The sequence below is a fragment of the Zalophus californianus genome, chromosome 5 (assembly GCF_009762305.2).
Source record: "Zalophus californianus isolate mZalCal1 chromosome 5, mZalCal1.pri.v2, whole genome shotgun sequence".
In the NCBI taxonomy this organism is placed as follows: domain Eukaryota; kingdom Metazoa; phylum Chordata; class Mammalia; order Carnivora; family Otariidae; genus Zalophus; species Zalophus californianus.
In genome coordinates this window covers 140,038,153-140,056,054 of record NC_045599.1, presented here as the reverse complement: position 1 = coordinate 140,056,054, position 17,902 = coordinate 140,038,153, and the positions used below count along the sequence as shown (strand labels likewise).

Here is a 17,902-nt window from a genome sequence, read left to right as displayed (position 1 = left end):
AACCTAGTATTTGAAAAAATTAGAACCAATATGAAAACCACAGGCAGGACTGAACTCCCATAATCCATAAATATCTCACTGAAAAGTCAAATTGTTTAATTTTGCATAATTTAAACAAAACTATCCAAACTATCTTTAGTTAAATTCATTTTTATCCTTCTCTTATGGGTGTGTTCAGACACTGCGATTTGTATCTGTGAGCACAGCCTAAGGAGTAAATACAATTTTGTCTGCTGACATAGGGAAAGTGAATCTTTGCTGATAGCAATCATATCTCCCAACTCAGTATCTCTCCTCTCTCTTCCACCCCAAGAATATAGCACAATGACAAGACATCAATCAATTCTCAATGAATGCTTTGTATTAATGTGTGATTTGAAAGCAAAAACCAAAAAACTATCTATCTATCCATCCATCCATCACCTATCTATCTTTATTTCTTTGTTCTGACTTTAAATCTGTCTAGTGGCCTTGGTTTTAAAGACAGAATTTTAGTCTCATAGCAACGTGAATAAACACGTTCTTAGAACATTACTTTTGATGGATATAAGGTAAAGTAGTTAAGGAACAAGCCATTTTTTTAAACAGGTAATTTGCTTGACATAGTCCTGATAAAATGTCATGTGTAATTGGAAACTCAGTAAATTGACTTTGATTTAATTCAGTCTTGCTAGAGAGAATACTTCTTCCCTTTATCATTTTAGGTTTTTTGAGGTTAAGATTAGGCAGATGCCTAGTCCTCATTATTATGAAGATGTTGAACTAAATACAGTATAATCTTTGTTGGGAGGTAATTTCTCATGGGTTTTTCATATTTCTGTACAGCATATGAAAAGAAGCACTGACAGTCTTTTTTTCTGAACTGTATTTTCAAATATATTTGCATAGCAAACAATCCTGTATGATAGAGATAATTTCATCTCCTGAGCAAAGATCAGGAGCCCATTATTTCAAAGACTGGAGTTTCCTAAGCATGAGGTCCATCAGCTATGATGCAAACCCACGGCATGTACAGTATCCACTTAGGTTCTTCTGTGTCACCCCCTGGGATTTGGAGAGCAAGAAGAACTAGCATGACCATGGGACTCATGTTTCCTGCTGCACTATGAGTAATCAAGTCCTTTGTTTCTGTGCCAGGAGTCTCATGTCTCCTGTCAGCTCTATGAATCTGTGGCAGGCTAACTTGTAATCATGCAAAAAGAGTGAGTTCTCAGGCCCTTCACAATTCTTGACACATTTGTTATAAACAAGGCACTTAACATTTCATTTTGCCAGGGAAAAGGAGGTTTAAGGGGCTTATACTAAAGTCTCCTTAGTCATTTTCTTTATAATTAAACACTTAACTCACTTATTTTTCTATTTCTTGCTTTTCTAAATGGTCAGGAAAAACTAGTTTAGAGAAGAACAAGGCAGGTAAAAAAAAGAGAGTGCTTTTGTAAAGGTTCAGAAAGCTTTCTTAAGGTGGGGTCCACTCCCGGGTGTATAGCTCTTGCCAGTAGATAGAAGGTCAAACGTGTATGATACTTAATAGAAGTAGACATGGCTTTTGTTCAGTAAACACCTTGCCCATAATATTATTATCAATTCTCTCTCTTTTTTAAAGATTTTATTTATTTATATGACAGAGAGACACAGCGAGAGAGGGAACACAAGCAAGGGGAGTGGTAGAGGGAGAAGCAAGCTTCTTGCAGAGCAGGGAGCCCGATGTGGGGCTCGATCCCGGGACCCTGGGATCATGACCTGAGCCGAACGAAGGCAGACACTTAACAACGGAGCCACCCAGGTGCCCCATATCAGCCCTCTTTTTAAATGGAGAGGCAAATATAAACTATATCAATTATTTATCTTTGTATGGTAACCAGCAGTGCTTTTGATATGTTAAAGATAACTTATCATCTTGACATATCAAAGAAAGCGGCTCTCTGAGATGTAATTTTTAAGTGCCAACGTGTGACTAAAGGTCACTCCCTATTTGACATATCACAGAAAGCTTCCAAATAACCAGACTCCATCAGTGGAATTAATATACTTGAAGGGAATTTGTTTTATAGTTAGTGGATTTGTTATGTTTCTCAAGTTTAGAAACAACAAACACTGGACAACTGGTTTTCAATGGCAATTTTTGTTTTCAGTAGACACATTTGTTAAAATGTATTGACAGACTCAAGCCCCACTGTAAACAGGTCACCCAACCCAGAGAGATCTTTTCTGGTTGGTCATTCTGAGAAACAGGTAGAAAACTGAGAAATGGGCATACAACTTGTCTAGTTCCTCTGATATCTACACAAGGAATAGCTCGATATGTTTTCCTCTTAAGCTGCATTTAAAAGGACTTTAAGCGTACTCTAAAAAATTAAAATTGTGTTATAATTAAGGAAGAGTAATTTAAAAATTATATTCATATTCTTATCTTAAATCAGATAACAGGAAAACCCAGTGTAAAACGCTTAAAAATTAAATTGACCCCTGAATACCAGGGCTGACATTCTTCCTTTTTGTAGGTGTTTAAATGTGCTTCACTCTTCGGGTGATTTAAGATTGCTTTTAGTTGTTTTAGAATCTTCGAAACTAATATATCATCACTGGCTCTTGCTATTACTGTGGACGAGATTTGGTCAAGTTTTCTTTTCAATTAGGAATATCAAGATTGTTTTGTTTGTTTTTATAGGCTTTTCCTTCAGCTATTCGTGAGCCAGGCAGAATCCAATCTTGCCAGGTAGAATTTTTTTTTTTTTAAATCTGTTTTTCTCCTTTTTGTAGATGCCTCAACTTTTTATGGATCATGCAGGATTTGATCAGGCAAAAAGGACCCAAAGGATACATTATAGGAAGGACATTATTACCCGGATTTGCCCTTACACAAGTGTGGGGTCTACACAAGCTTTGGGAGGCTGATGTTTCTCTATCTGAAGTTGGTGGTTGAAGTCCACAGGCAGGCGGCGTAGAAGAAAAAAATGGACGCAAATCGGGGAACTCATGAACAAAGCACCTGGAACCGGCAGAACTGGAACCCCGAGAATGGGTTGGAATCTGCATTGACCCTCCGCTGCTTCCAAACCTCCCACTTCAATGATGCGCAGCCTGCAGGAGAAGTTTGTGTTGTCCTCAGGGTCCTCAGCAACCTGGCCAAGCAGGGGAGGTGCTGACTCGGTAGATCTGGAAGGAGCGGCGGGGGGGCGGCGGCCGGAAGGTGCCTGGCATGAACTAGGTGAGCTGGGTGAGCCTCAGCAGCCTTGCAAGCCGCCGGGATCTCGGAGTGCAGGAACACGATGGTGCTTTTCTTCAGCCTCTCAAATCTCATGCAAAATACAGCTCGGTTTACACGCCCGCGGGATTGTACGGAGAAAGGAATCCTGGAGAACAGAGTTCCAGCTTAGTTCAGCAGACCCACTTCAAATCCGCCAACAGGAAGCACCTAACCAGTTAGATGTCACTACAATTTAGAAACAGGTTGGGCTTCTGTGTCTTTTGAAACAATTATAAAACCTATAAAAATAAATAAAATAAATATTTGAACATTTAGCTGTTCCTCTCTGTGCTAAGCACAAACAAAACCCATATCTATATAAGCCTTTTGCTTTAGAAGCTTCCCTCATATTGATTTTATTTATTCCATGATCTCTCATGTAGTGAAATTAAACTGAGTCTGGGTTTCCTCAATAGTAAGAAGGGGGAGAGGGCATAGACCAGTTTCAGTTAGATGCTGTTCCACCACTGACTAGCCATGGAGTCCTGAGCAAGTTTGCTCCTCTGTGAGCCTTCCTTTCCTCAGTCATGGATGAGTGCAGAGAAGTTCAATGGTCAGACGCATACTGTTCTGGAAAGATGTTCTAAAGTCCCTAATCAATTAGGATTCTTGACTAAGACCTCTCAACGCACAGCGTTAATGTTTGCCATTCACTGAAAAATGATAGGAATTGTTTGTTTTGCGATGCTATCTCTAGTTATCACATCCTGTAACCAGGTTTCATGGGTACCTTCTATGACATTGAAATGCATTCATGAAATCATTTAATGACCTAATTAATCCTGAATAGAGATTTTGTTTGGTTGTGAGCCTCTGCTGGTGAAATTTTTACCTTTCCTCTCAGCACTCAGTAATTTCATTACCATGTATAAAGATGTATGCATAAATATTTTATGTAATTTTTTTCCCTTGGTTCTGTTATTGCAATGTTCAGTATTTATTATTTATTTAGTTTATTGTGTTTTTTTATTAATGTGCTTGCATACTGGCTCCAGGGGTATCATGATGTGAAGAAACAAAATAGGCTAATAATTCTAAGAACTCTCTTATTTCAGAGTTGCCTAATTAGAACCACTTTTGCAAACAGAAAAGAAAATTAATGAGTACAACAGGATATAATGTGTGTGATCTTGGAGGACTACTCAAGATTCCTTGGGAACTGGAGAGGGCCATCGAACTCAGACAGGGTGAATTTCAGATGAGGTAACACTCGAACCTTTATTAACACCCTGGAAGTTGTATGTGCTGTTTGAAAAAAAAAAAAAAAAAGCAAATAACATAGAAGCCCGTAAAGTAAAAAATGAAAGAACTAAATGTAATGTGATTCCCTGGATTGGATCTTGGAGCAGAAAAAGAATATTAATGGAAAAACAGATTAAATCTATCTGAAGTTTGAACCTTACTTTGCAGTAATGTAGTAAAGTTGGTATTTTTCGTTTTGAGAAATGTAGGGTGGAAATGTAAGATATTAATTATGGGGAAAACTGGGTGGAGGTATCCAGAAACTCTTTGTATTACCTTTGTAACTTCTGTAAACATAAAATTGTTCCAAAATAAAAAGGTTATTTTTTTAAAGTGAAAAAAGACTTTTTTCTTTTATTGATAGTAGGATCATATTAATATACTGCTCCCCTTACCTCCAACAGCATAGGGTAGATTTTCAGGTCAATACACTCAAATTTACCTCAGTTTAAAAATTACTCAAGTAATCCCAAAATGTTAATTTACATAGTTTAATGTCATTCTGTTGACTTTGCCTTGACAAATAATGCTGCAAAGGATATCTTTTTCAAATATATCCTTGTACATTTATACAAACCCTATGTATAAAAGGAATGTCTAAAATTTCCAAAAGTAAGGATGTTAACATCTAATTTTTTAAATTTCATTTTTAAGGATATTAACATTTTAAATGTCAAATTGTTCTTTAAATAGTTGTTGGAATCTTAAATCTACCAATAGCATATTAAGAATGCTTCTTTATTCATACTCTTAGCCAGATGGGATATTATTATGTTAAAAATATTGCCATTCTATCAGAAAACAGGTGATATTTCAGTATTGCTGTGATGGATGAGTGGATGTTAGCCATACAATGGGAAGGCAGCGGGGGAAGAATGGCTTGTGGACACAGATTTGAAAGTTATCGATGGAGAGGTGGAAGGGGATCTTTCAGCCTGGACAACTCTCTGTTGTGGGGGATTGTCTTATGCCTTGTAGGATGATTAGGAATATCCCTGGCATCTCCCAACTAGAAATCAGTAGCATACCCCAGGTGGTGACAACAAAAATATCTCCAGATATTGCCAATGTACCTTGGGAGTAAAATAACTTTCCCCAGTTGAAAGCCACTGGACCATGTGAATTGAGAAGGGAAGAAAGCTAATGGAGGATCTTTGGGGAACACTGACATTAAAATACATCAATGAGGGAGCATAGGGAAAGTGCCAGGCAACTAGAAGTAGAACAAAAACAAACAAATAAAAAATTATACCATTGAAGACAGAGAGTAGGATGTGGCAGGAAGGGAAGAGACATCGATGTCAAATACTGATGAAAGGGCAACTCAGTTAAAGATTAAAATTGTCAAGTATATTTGGCAATTTCAAGGTCACTGGTAACACAAACAGGAGTAGTGTTCTTTTTTTTTGGATGTCAGATTTAGGTGCCACTTGGAACCAGTTTTTCTAAAAACTCTGATAAACTATTAGTTTTTGAGTGATGGGTATCTCATAGCTTTTCTTAAAGGTTTTACTGACAGTTCTGTTACATCTTTTCACCCATACTATCTGGGTACTTTTCTTGGAGAAATACTGAAACCTTTCCACATTTCTCCCTCCTGACCCTATTTTCAGATCAAACCTCCAATAACCAAAGCCCATTCTTATTTTTAAAGCAACAACTCTCAGTTTTTACCCTTTAATTGTAGTCACTTCATTCTGAAATATCCAGAGTTTGTATCCTGGGGCTAATTGGAGTGGCAGACATTAACTTTTGCCAGAATCTTCTTTTTCCTTCTTATTCTTGAACCAAATTTAGATAACTTAACACTCTCTACTTGCAGGGTGAATTCTTTCTGTGCTGGAGCTTGTTCTCACCAGCTGCTGATACATACTTATTATTAGGTTTTCAGGAATTTTTGAGCCTGTTGTTAAACATGGCAGTTACTAAAAATTAAATGATAAGACTTCATGCTTATATAATTTAAAAACAAAAGTAATAAATATTCAGCATTTGTGGCTTTCTAATTATTTTATTATTCTATATCCTTGAGGTGATGTCTGTGGTATTTATATGGTGGAAATACTATATAATGCAGTGCTCCTGTTCGTCTCGTCTCAACTTTGCATTCAGTGATGTCGAGTTGGTAGCTTGAAATCAACTACAGTGGAAGTATTTACATTATGATATTGGCAAACACTACAGATCATAGCCTGATTATTTATTTTCCTTTCTTTCTTTCTTTCTTTCTTTCTTTCTTTCTTTCTTTCTTTCTTTCTTTCTTTCTTTCTCTTTCTTTCTTTCTTTCTTTCTTTCTTTCTTTCTTTCTCTCTCTTTCTTTCTTTTTCTTTCTTTTTCTTCTTTCTTTTCTTTCTCTTTCTTTCTTTCTTTCTTTCTTTCTTCCTTCCTTCCTTCCTTCCTTCCTTCCTTCCTTCCTTCCTTTCTTTCTTTCTTTCTTTCTTTCTTTCTTTCTTTCTTTCTTTCTTTCTTTCTTTCTTTCTTTCTTTCTTTCTTTCTTTCTTTCTTTCTTTCCTTCTTTCCTTCCTTCTTTCTTTCTTTTTCTTTCCCATTGCTGGTTTATTATAAAGGATACAACTCAGGAACAGCCAAATGGAAGAGATGTATATGGCAAGCTATGGCAGGGAGCAGATGTGAGGAGCTTCCAGGCCCTCTCTGGGCACAGCACCTTCCCAACATCTCAGTGAGTTTACCAGTCCAGAAACTCTAATTTGTTTTTTGGTCTCTAGACTGAAGAAAGTGGTGGAGAAAATGTTAATGATGTTAAATAAACTTAAAAGTGCCTTGTGTCTGTGGCTGTTACATTGTAAATAGCAAAAATATGGAGAAAATATTCTTATGGTATCAAAACACTATTATCCAGTCAATCAGAGAAGTCACTCAGGTCCCTGATAATTAGTGGAATTCCAACATATGGCTATATTATTTTAATCCCATCTTACTTATAAATAAACCAGCCATCATTTATATCAACCAATATTCAAGTTAGAATTGTAAACCTGGATTGTATATACAAAAATTTGCAAAAATTAAAGTGTTTTGTGAGAATCAATTGGCTATAAGAATTTTGCAGTAAAAAGTAATATATAATTTTATTATTTGCAAATTATGTGTTATATATCCTCCATATCGGTTAAATTTATAATAGACTTAGGTTTGCATATTTACATATTTATATCTCTCTCTATGTGTGTGTGCACACTTTTTTTCAGAGAGCCAATTGTTAAACATTTACCAGATTTTCCCAGTTAACTCAAACTGCCTTATAAAATCTGTATATGCCAAAATCTAAGGTGAATACACTTTAGACTTTATCAGAAATTGTTGCTATATGGTTATCTTTCTAAAAATGATCTCTTCTCTGTTTTCACTCACTGCCCTTGCCCCAAATTTCATTTTATCATATCTTTGCAAGATTACTCCATCTTCCTCTTCCCATATCTACTTAAAGTAGAATATTCATCATACAATCATTTAGCTGATATTTATCTTGTAAAAATTCACCTGGTTTTCTCTGTTTGTCTTTCTTAACGCTTGTTGTGAAATTTAATTGGACATATTGAAGTTCTACTCATTTTCTTCTTATCATTGAATGTTTCCTCATGTACTTTGGCTTTTATTTTCTCTATACACTCTGGATAAAATTCGTAACTATGTTTCCTACTTGTAGGTTTTTACTAGTTTTCCTATTTGTAAATGTTGTCCATACCATAAACATTCATGGGTATTCATCCCAATTCCAGTTGTAAAAGTCACCAGTAATCCTTTAGTTGCTGAGTAGGATAGCCCATTCAATGTTTCACTGAGTTGTCTTCCTATGGTATTGTGTGCGATTGAACAAAATCACCTGGAAACTAGGGAGTGTCTATAATGACCTTCTTTTTTTTCTACATCCATCTTCAATTCCTTTTTTTCTATTTTCTTAATTTTTCACTCTTCTAGACAAACTATCCTTAGCCAATTTTCAGCCCTCACACCTTAGTTTATACTCTCAAGAAATAAGGGTCCTTCCTTTTTATAAGCATGTATAACATTTGATTCTGGTTGAATTCATATGTTGAAGTCCTCACCCTCAGTATCTCAGAATGTGACCCTCAGTACCTCAGTACCTCAGTCATACTTGGAAATAGGGTCATTGAAGATGTAATTAGTTAAGATGAGATCACACTGGAGACAATGAGTCCCTAAACCAAATGACTAGTGCCCTCATAAAATGGGGAACTTTGCACATCCGTGTGCACACACGGATCACCATGAGAACATGAGGGCAGAGATCAAGATAATGTGTCTACAAGCCTGGGAATAAGCTTTCCAGAAAACCTCAAGAATCTTGGAGAAACATGGAACAGATTTTCCCTCACAGCCAAAGGCAGGAACCAATCCTGCTGATACCTTGACCTCAGACTTCTGGCCTCTAAAACTATGAGACCATACTTTTCTGTCCTTTAAGTCACCCAACTTGTGGTAACTACTTTTTATGGCAGCAAGCAAACTAATTTAATTTTAATAATTTTTTTCTTTAATTAATATCTTCTGCACATATGAACAAAGTTTTCTGAGAGCAGGGGCTGTGTCTATTTTATTTACAGTTGTATTCCTTGTGTCAACCATAGGGCATGGCATATCATAGATGCTCAACAAAAAATGATTAATTGAATAAAAATCCTCTTCTCAAAAAATTTACTCCTATAATGATGAAGAGAAATTTACATGCAATTTATCTGTCAGATTTTCTGTTTGCAAATTCAAGGGGATGCAGGATTTCTTTTGCAAATTTGTCCTTGAGATGGGTAAAGGAAGGAAGACTCCTAGTTGCGTGGGATGCATGTATCTGTGATGATAGGGGTCCTTTGTTTTCACATAGGCTAAATTTACTCATTTTTTTAGCCATAGCAACAGAATATGTGCAAAAGCCTGAGAGAGTAGTGTGTGGAATGTGATGACAGCGCCATATGGGGAACTGTGTGGTATCTGGGTGACATGCTGTATTTTAATGCTTAATTTAAGGAGATCTGATTTTGACAGTAAGTCTGGGAATTAAAAAAAAATAGAGCTAAGGGATAAATATGGAATAAAACCATGCGCTAATAAAAAAAAACCTAGTTATATGATAACCCATTATTTTCTATTTTTATACGTAATGCCTTCACATAAAACAATATTTCAAGTCTCTCATTCACCTACTCTGCATTATTAGTTCACATTGTCATTTTACAAGTGAAAGTCTGTCCCATTTTTTTCTAGTTTTTATTTTAGGTGATTGTGTTGAGTCTATTTTAAAGATGCTCTTTGTTAGCTATTTCTAATCTTATATAAACATGATATTTAAATCATACTACAATACAGTTTTGGCCAGAGAATAATTTCTATAAATTAGAGCATATGGATTAGCATAAGGAGTAAGCCAAATCAAAGTTCCTTCCAGAGGAACATATGTCATTTTAGTGTTTGGTGTCACTAACATTAGATAGATAAAATAAATTTGATTACAAAATATTTTTTAAATATATCTATATTATCATATTTTGAAACAGAATATTTTATTTATGAATATAGTTCACACATGCCTTCATCATATTTTTGTGTTAATTAAGTGCGAATTTTCACCCATCATCCATCATATGTATGCAATCATGACCTCACTAGGGAAAAATATATTTAAGTAACTTCTATAATATCATACTTTAATATTTCATTAATATAAGATTTCAAATATAGGGGAATGCATGTAAATTCAGTTTTATGCATTTAGAAAAAAGTGAGAAAGTAGTTCTAGTAAGTACACACACACACACACAGAGCAATTCTCATAAAGTCGTTGAATCAAATCATGATGCTTTGGAAGCTAATTGTGCCAAGTTTATCTAAAATTTTTGAGTTTACAAAACAATCTTTTAGGGATTTCAGGTTTTGGAAATTAAAATAATTTCCAATTCTCAAAGAATAAATTAAAAGAAATTTAAAAACTCAAAGTTTTTCTTGAACCTCATAAAAACTTACATAATTATGCATATCTTCAGTACACATGAAATTAACCATGAAGTTCACTTTTCTTTATTTATACATGTTAGATTAAGTATTTAGTAGGAGATGCTTCAAAACGGGAAGTCTCTAAAAAGTAAAACTTCCACACTCTTTAGTATTACTAGGTATTTTCTCTTACATATATTAAAAGCCAGCATGACAAAAATAAAACATTGTGTCAGAAATGTTAAAAAACAAAAAGAAATGCTATCCTTAAATTTTAAAAGGTTGACACTAGAAAGATGCACATTTATTAAGGAAACATTTAACAAATTTTAAGCATCGGTTTAAGATGCGAAAGTCCCAGAGAAAAGTGGCACATAAAGTGAAATGTCTTCCTTCCCAAGGCCGCTATCCCTGTCATTGTAGGGCTGGAGAATAATAGATGAGAATTATTGATGAGATAACGAGATGAGAATTAGTGGCATTGGCCATCAAAAGAAAGACGGCATGCAAACAAAGACAGCATGCAAACAAAAAATCAGGTTGTTCTCTGAATTACCTTCCAATTAACCTTGACCTGTTTAAGTTGAAAAATCAGAACCAGCCATGGGTTTCATGGAAAGGCCTGAGTGTTGCTAAATAAAATTGAACTTTTCTATAGTTTTTATACTGAAACTATTAATTATACAATATCATTTAGAAGAGGCCATAAAAACCACTGTGCCCAATTATGACAAATTAATGATTTTCAAAGTGTGACAAAGTGTCTTTGGTGTTCCTTGGGGACTCTTGTTAGGTGTTGGTAATGGATTTGTAAGATAGAACGGAGCACCACAAAAGCATTTTTTTTCTTTGCCTACTAATTTTTTTCCTTCTTCAATTCAGGAACAAAGCTAGAAAGTAATTTGGAGTAAACTTTCTGGAATGTTGTCAGTCAGGGGCTTTGTTTGGCAGGTCATAGGTAGGAAGAAAGATATTGTTTGCATTTAGAACCTTCTAACTGGCTTCTATTTGGGCTTTTCCTAAGGCCACAGCAAGTTGGGTCATTTTGTCTAAGTGCCTATCATTTATTGGGAGGAAGGGATCAATAGTCTCCAAACATCTGTCTCCAGGATGTAGAGTTTGAAACCACTTTTGGAATGGATTTGAGTAGACTTAACCAAAGTTGAGAGTCAAGGACATGAACGGAGGCCCTGAAATAAAATTGTCATGGTATCAGACAGAGAGAGGCATCCAGTGGGTTGGTTTATGCAGGGAGATCAGGAGCAGTGAAGAAAGGGAGCAGTGTTCCAAATGAAGCCCTGCTGGGAATGATTTGCACCTAAGAAAGCAGCTTTATGTGAGAATTAAAACAGCAGGTAGTCACAGTTATGATAATACTTGGGGCTGAGTCAGATTGCCCTGGTGCCCTCTGGTGAGCAGACTTAACCTAAAGAAATGCTTTGGGATCTGTCCTTTGCCTCTGCTGTAGGTCAGTTCTTCTCTTAGGGAGGGCTCCCAGAAATTGTCCTGAATCTTCATCACTTCAAACTTTCATGTATGCGGGATGCATGAAAGAACCTAACTTTCTGGACCTGGGCTAGATTACTGGGGAGTCCTTTTCCCTCTTTTTAAGTGAGAACCCAGTCAGCCAACCTTGGTCGGTTACAGAATTGATACTGTAAGGATGAGTTGCCACCAAGCACGCGTGTTAGCTACTTGGGCAGGGGAATTTTGTTTAGCTACAGAGCTTATTACTGACACTGTTTGTCTACAATAATAAAAAAAATACATCAGAATTTAGATAAATCAGCAGCAGCGAATTATTCATATAAAACCGGAGAAAAATGTGCTAGAATTAAGAACAGCAGGAATAGAACAATCGTGCCACTAGATGAACATTAGTATATTCTAAGGTTTCAATCATTTGAAGTTATTCAACTTTGCAAAGTATAAATAAAACATAACTCTCTCCAATAATAGATGAACATTGGGAATTTTTATATCCGCATGCTAGAATTTGATTTGTAATAGGGTAAATTTCTTTCATTTATTTCCTTCAAATATTTATCCCTCAATTTTATGCCAGCAATTTGTCAATGTTCCAGAACTTACTAATATCCTGAAATGATTATTTTTTTCCTCCATTGAGAAGAATGTAAAACTGAATTCTTTTATATAAAAAATGTTCCTTATAGATACTAAACAAGAAATATTGTTAGCGATCACATTTTCATGTCATGCATACAGTTATCAAAATGTACTATTAAGTTTACATTAAAGGAGAAATATAGAGAGGAATTTTTGATAAGCTTTCCTTTTTAGATGAAAGCTTAGAATAGTAGATCACACTGAAAAAATGTCTATAAATCACATGATTAGCATTAAGATGTATAAAAAAATGTCATCTCCTGATGACTGAATTGATAGTGTACAATCATCTGAACTCAAAATGAAATCTGTATTCCCTCAATAAAAATAGTAGGCAAGTTTGACTCTTTTAGAATCAATAAGAAATACAAATAGTGATATTTTAAGAGCACAAAAATACATATATCCATTTTGTATGTTTGATTCTAATTCACAGAATCCACTTTCTTTGTCCAATACTTGCTCAGTCCATTCTGTTTCGTTTTTGAGTGCTTTGCTCAGTGTGAGTAATTGATCTGGGGAAGCTGGTTTGCCCTTACTCTCAAGAGTAGATTTGATTAGATAAAAATGAAAAAAAAAATAAAAGAGAAATGGGAAGTGAATATTGAAATGGACAAAGGAAATATATAAAGGGGAAGAGGAGGGCCATTATTCAGAAAGCAAACACTAGTATTTCATTAGTTTGAAAGCTTTGGCTCTTAAAAGTCTTCAGTCAAATTTATTTAGTTAGAAAATAACCTTTTTGGTACAGCTTCTATCAGATATGCCTCTATCTCAAGCAATCTTTTTGACAAATGACCTTTCATTTCAATTCGTCCATTTGGAATTTTAGTTGGTCATGAACAATTTCAGTGCCTATTGTAATATTTCCCCTTGCTGGTGCTGCTTTTTTTCTTTTTCTGCCAAAGAACTATACCAAATAATCCGAAATTGACTTATCATTACCAGTTTTGTTCCTTGTAGACATAGTTGGATTTTACAGAAATCAAAACTTCCACACCAGTAGTAAGTTGTTGATAGCAGTCTAGTGGATTTCTTTTTCTTTCTTTCCTCTTTCTTTCTTTCCTTTCTTTTTAAGCAGTGTTCTTACCATTACAGGTGGAATGAAGGTAACGAATTTTGAATTGCTTATGAAGTGTTGATGGAATATTCTGGATATGTTGTATTTCCACTCTTTTGCTCCTTTTTTATGTGACCATGCAGATGGCTAAGAAAAGTTGGGGAGCAGTTAACTGGCCTCTACTGCAGGTAAAGACCTTAGCCTGATAAGACATCTTTGACAGCAACAAATTGGATGGACTTGGACACAAACTGGGACATAGACATGACTTAAAATGCTTGGCTAAGGAATAAAGCTTGCAGTGTCTGCCATGGATAGTATATGTTCAGTACATATTTATCAGACAATCGTAAACATGAGTGAATGAAAAAACATAAAATAATGTAGACCAGTGACTTGCTGGTTTCAAAATACTTCCCAACTGGTCTCACAGCTAATAATTGGAACCTCAGCACAGATTTTATTTCATATTAGAGCTTTGGATTCTGAAGCAAAAAGAAGCGAGAAGGATGTGCCTGGTGGTGTGAGGGAAGAAGGCTGGAAGCTGGGCTAGGGGCAAGTGTCCTCGCTATTTACAGGGTGGCAAAGCAGTTGAGTGTAGATGATCACCCTCACCTCTGCAACCTGGGCTGCTTTACCGTCTCGTCTTTTGCTATTTGTCTCTCTCTCACTCTCATAGAGATCTCACCTGTGTTACTACTTTAAAGATTGCTGGGGGTGCCTGGGTGGCTCAGTCATTGGGCGTCTGCCTTCGGCTCAGGTCATGATCCCAGGGTTCTGGGATCGAGTCCCGCATCGGGCTCCCTGCTCCGCGGGAAGCCTGCTTCTCCCTCTCCCACTCCCCCTGCTTGTGTTCCCTCTCTTGCTGTGTCTCTCTCTGTCAAATAAATAAAATCTTGAAAAAAGAAAAAAAAAAGATTGCTGATTGCTGGGCACTTGCTTCCAACTCCAGGGAATGCATGACTCATTTAGAAGGTATTCTTCAGAGAAATCGAGTGCATTTAGAAGACAAAATGATTGACATCACCATTCCTGCAGTGACATCTATAAATAAGGGGAAATAAGATTTGTGCACCAGTCTAGAAACCAGAGTATAAATTATGATTTCCATTGGAAAATGTGCTCTGAAGTTCAATTAGCTTCAAGGCATTTTTGAAGCATGATCCATTCGTGAGCTGGAGATAATGATTTAGAATTCAGGTTCAAGTAGAAATTAATTAGCAGAAATGTCAGCAACTCTTTTGTATAGCATAGATTACAACTTTTTTACTTGCTTTCTTTCATTAGTATGAATTTAAATTAAAATAAACACTTCATTTTTATTAAATCAAATTTTGTTCCTAATTAACTGAAGAAATTATTTAAATTTTTCTTGAAAATCTGACTAGAAGAACAAAGGCTTGTGATTTATGTAAGCCTTTTCTATAGGATATTATTGTTTTTGTCTTTAAAGATATCTAAATAACAACTGACATTTGAAAGTTAATCAACATAGGACATTTTTACATTGTCCCCAAACTCCAAAACAGGGAAGGAATATTTGAATTGAAAAATCAGGATAAACAGGCTCAAAGAAGTATTATTTGTACGTCATTTGTAACCCTCCAATATTTTAATTTACCAAACAATAATTTAGTATGATATATTGAACACTTTAGATTATGCAGATTTGAACACACACACACACACACACACACACACACATGCAAATGAAACTCCAGTGAAACCAAGTTTCAATGGTGAATTCTACCTGGCAATCTTTCCTCTAGTATGAAATATAATAATTCCTTCCCAATACGGAAGTCATGGTTCTATCTTATAGGAGAAGTCCAATTAAGGATCTTAAACTGTGCTAGAAAAAATAGGCTGGAAGGTCAATCAAATGACTAATTCTATAAAGGCACAAGAAATATTTTGATTTTCATTGAAATAAAATAATATATGGGTAACAAATTTAAGTGAATTTTAATACTATTTTATATACTGTAAGATATTAATAAGAGGCATTCTACAAATTTTAATTATGTTTTTTGATCAAAAGAGGTTTCAGAATCTTTCTTCCCTAGAGTATACAAATGTGTATGTGTTTGTTTTTGATGGTGTTCACAGTAAAAGTTTATTTTCCCTTATATTTACATATGGGACATTTCCTCTTTGTTGGCTCCCAATTACCATTTCATCCAGTCAAGAACCCATTCACGGAATAACTTGGATGCTTGAGATGAAAACATGCACACACACACACACACACACACACACACACACACACACGTTGGATGGCCTTTATTTAACCTTAGCAAAGATGGGGTGTTTTTTAAACCTGTGCTAACAGATCACTTTCCTATGGAAACTTCATTCCAGAACTTATATCATCAGGCTTTTTATCACATTTTCTGCCTTCTTCCTTTTTATTTTATTTTATTATTTTATATTTTCTCAGATTTTTATTTATTTATTTGAGAGAGAGAGAGAGAGAGCGCGCACATGTGCACACGCACAAATGGGGGGGGCAGAGGGAGAAGCCCTCTCCCTGCTTAGCAGGGAGCCCAATGTGGGGTTTGATCCCAGGTCCTGGGATCATGACCTCAGCTGAAGGCAGCTGCCCAACCGACTGAGCCACCCAGGCGCCCCTGTTCCTCTTTTTAGCAAAACAAAGAAGGTAATTCTAAGACCAAAGTTACTTTTCTATGGTTACCTGTTTAGCAGTCAAGCAGTTCCTCAGTAACAGTCACTGCTGAAGCAGCTAGCCTGCCATATGACTATGTAAGGAGACAGTTAGCCCAAATGGATTCAGACAGTTTGTTATTCACAACACCGAGAATAACATGGACTTAATGTTTGTGTCACTTCCATTGTCCTTGAGTCCCAAGAATGGTGATATGGGGTGGGCCCAGCTGAACGCTGCATATACAGTGCATTCTTGTTATACCTGAAGAACACTGAGCTCAAGAAAGCCCCGATCTTCAAAGAAAGGAGATCCCTAACAAATCTGCCTGTCTCTACCTTCAGAGACATTACCATCCTCACCCAGGAATGTCTCCAGCATTAGAATCCTGGAATTTAAGCAAATCTGTCCGCTGCTCTGGAACAGCTTTGCAAATATCCTTGAATAAAGTTGTTGGTGCATTTTGCTCAAAAGATGTGCAGAAATGGCAGATCCTTGGAGAACCATCTCCCAATACTCTTTTTCTCACCTATGGCTCCTTTGTAGAAACTTTCCTCCTGTTTTGTCTTTTACATTTTTCTTTGTATTTGTGAATTACAAAACAAAATTGTATTATTTCCCCAATTATCCTCCAAGACAGCGATTCTCATATGCTTTACTAACTAGAAATAACTGTTTAGCATGGCATTTGAGGTAAAGGTGTTTTGCAATTAAGGAATTAAAGCATTTTTTTTCTTGATTGAAACACTTAACTCTGATTACTTTTTCATGTTGGGGAAGTGTTAGTGAGACATTTGATTTTACAGAAATAGAGATAAATTTAGAAGTATGCTCACAGCTTTGGAAAATGCTAATATGATGACTTTGTACCTATGTATCTATGTACCCTAAAGGAGGAATGAGGGGAAGAATATTATTCATGTCAAATCAACAAATACTAAATTACAAAAGTATGGTCCATTAAAAATATGATTATCAGGTACAAAGTCATACTTTCCTAGCTCTTGTAGCACCTGAAATCGACTTCAGGTTAAGTCAGTCCACTGTTAAGGCTTCTGTGATTATTTCCCCCTCTAGGCAGAAGTCTTCGGATCATTAGCAGCCATGCCTCATGCCTTGTATCAGATCAACATTATAGGACGGAAGTTGGAACTTCATATATATAGCTGATAGCCTTCACATAGCAGTTGGTGGAGTTTAGAAAAGTGTTTGTGATTGGTAAAAAGAGCTGGCAGGAGAACTGCTCACATTGGTGCTTTTGCCTTAGAGATTCTTAAGAATTTTTATGGATGCCTAACTTTGTTTACTGATAGGGATCTATATGGACATTCAGAATTAATACTTCATTTTGTTTTATTTTTTTTGAATTAATACTTTATAGAGGAACAAAAACTTAGGATCTGTTCCTTGATTCAAATTTGTCTGGGAAGTTGAGCAAAGGGTCTCAATCTTCCTCAATGTTAGAAACATGTTGTTTGGGCACACAAGTAGATTTTTTGGGAAGATTTTATTTATTTATTTTTGAGAGAGAGAGAGAGTGCACGCACGAGCAGGGGAGAGCGGCAGAGGGAGAAGCAGACTCCCCGCTGAACAG

The 17,902-nt window shown here is 35.9% G+C and overlaps 1 long non-coding RNA gene across 1 annotated transcript in view; it reads left to right on the top strand.

Annotated features, from left to right (window-relative positions):
• The window catches only part of LOC113929432, a 74,187-nt gene extending 69,419 nt beyond the window's left edge, over positions 1–4,768 (top strand). Inside the window, exon 3 of the long non-coding RNA XR_003522195.2 lies at positions 2,761–4,768. This is a non-coding gene — a long non-coding RNA (uncharacterized LOC113929432). The remainder of the gene's footprint in view (positions 1–2,760) is intronic.
• The last annotated feature ends 13,134 nt before the right edge of the window (positions 4,769–17,902 follow it).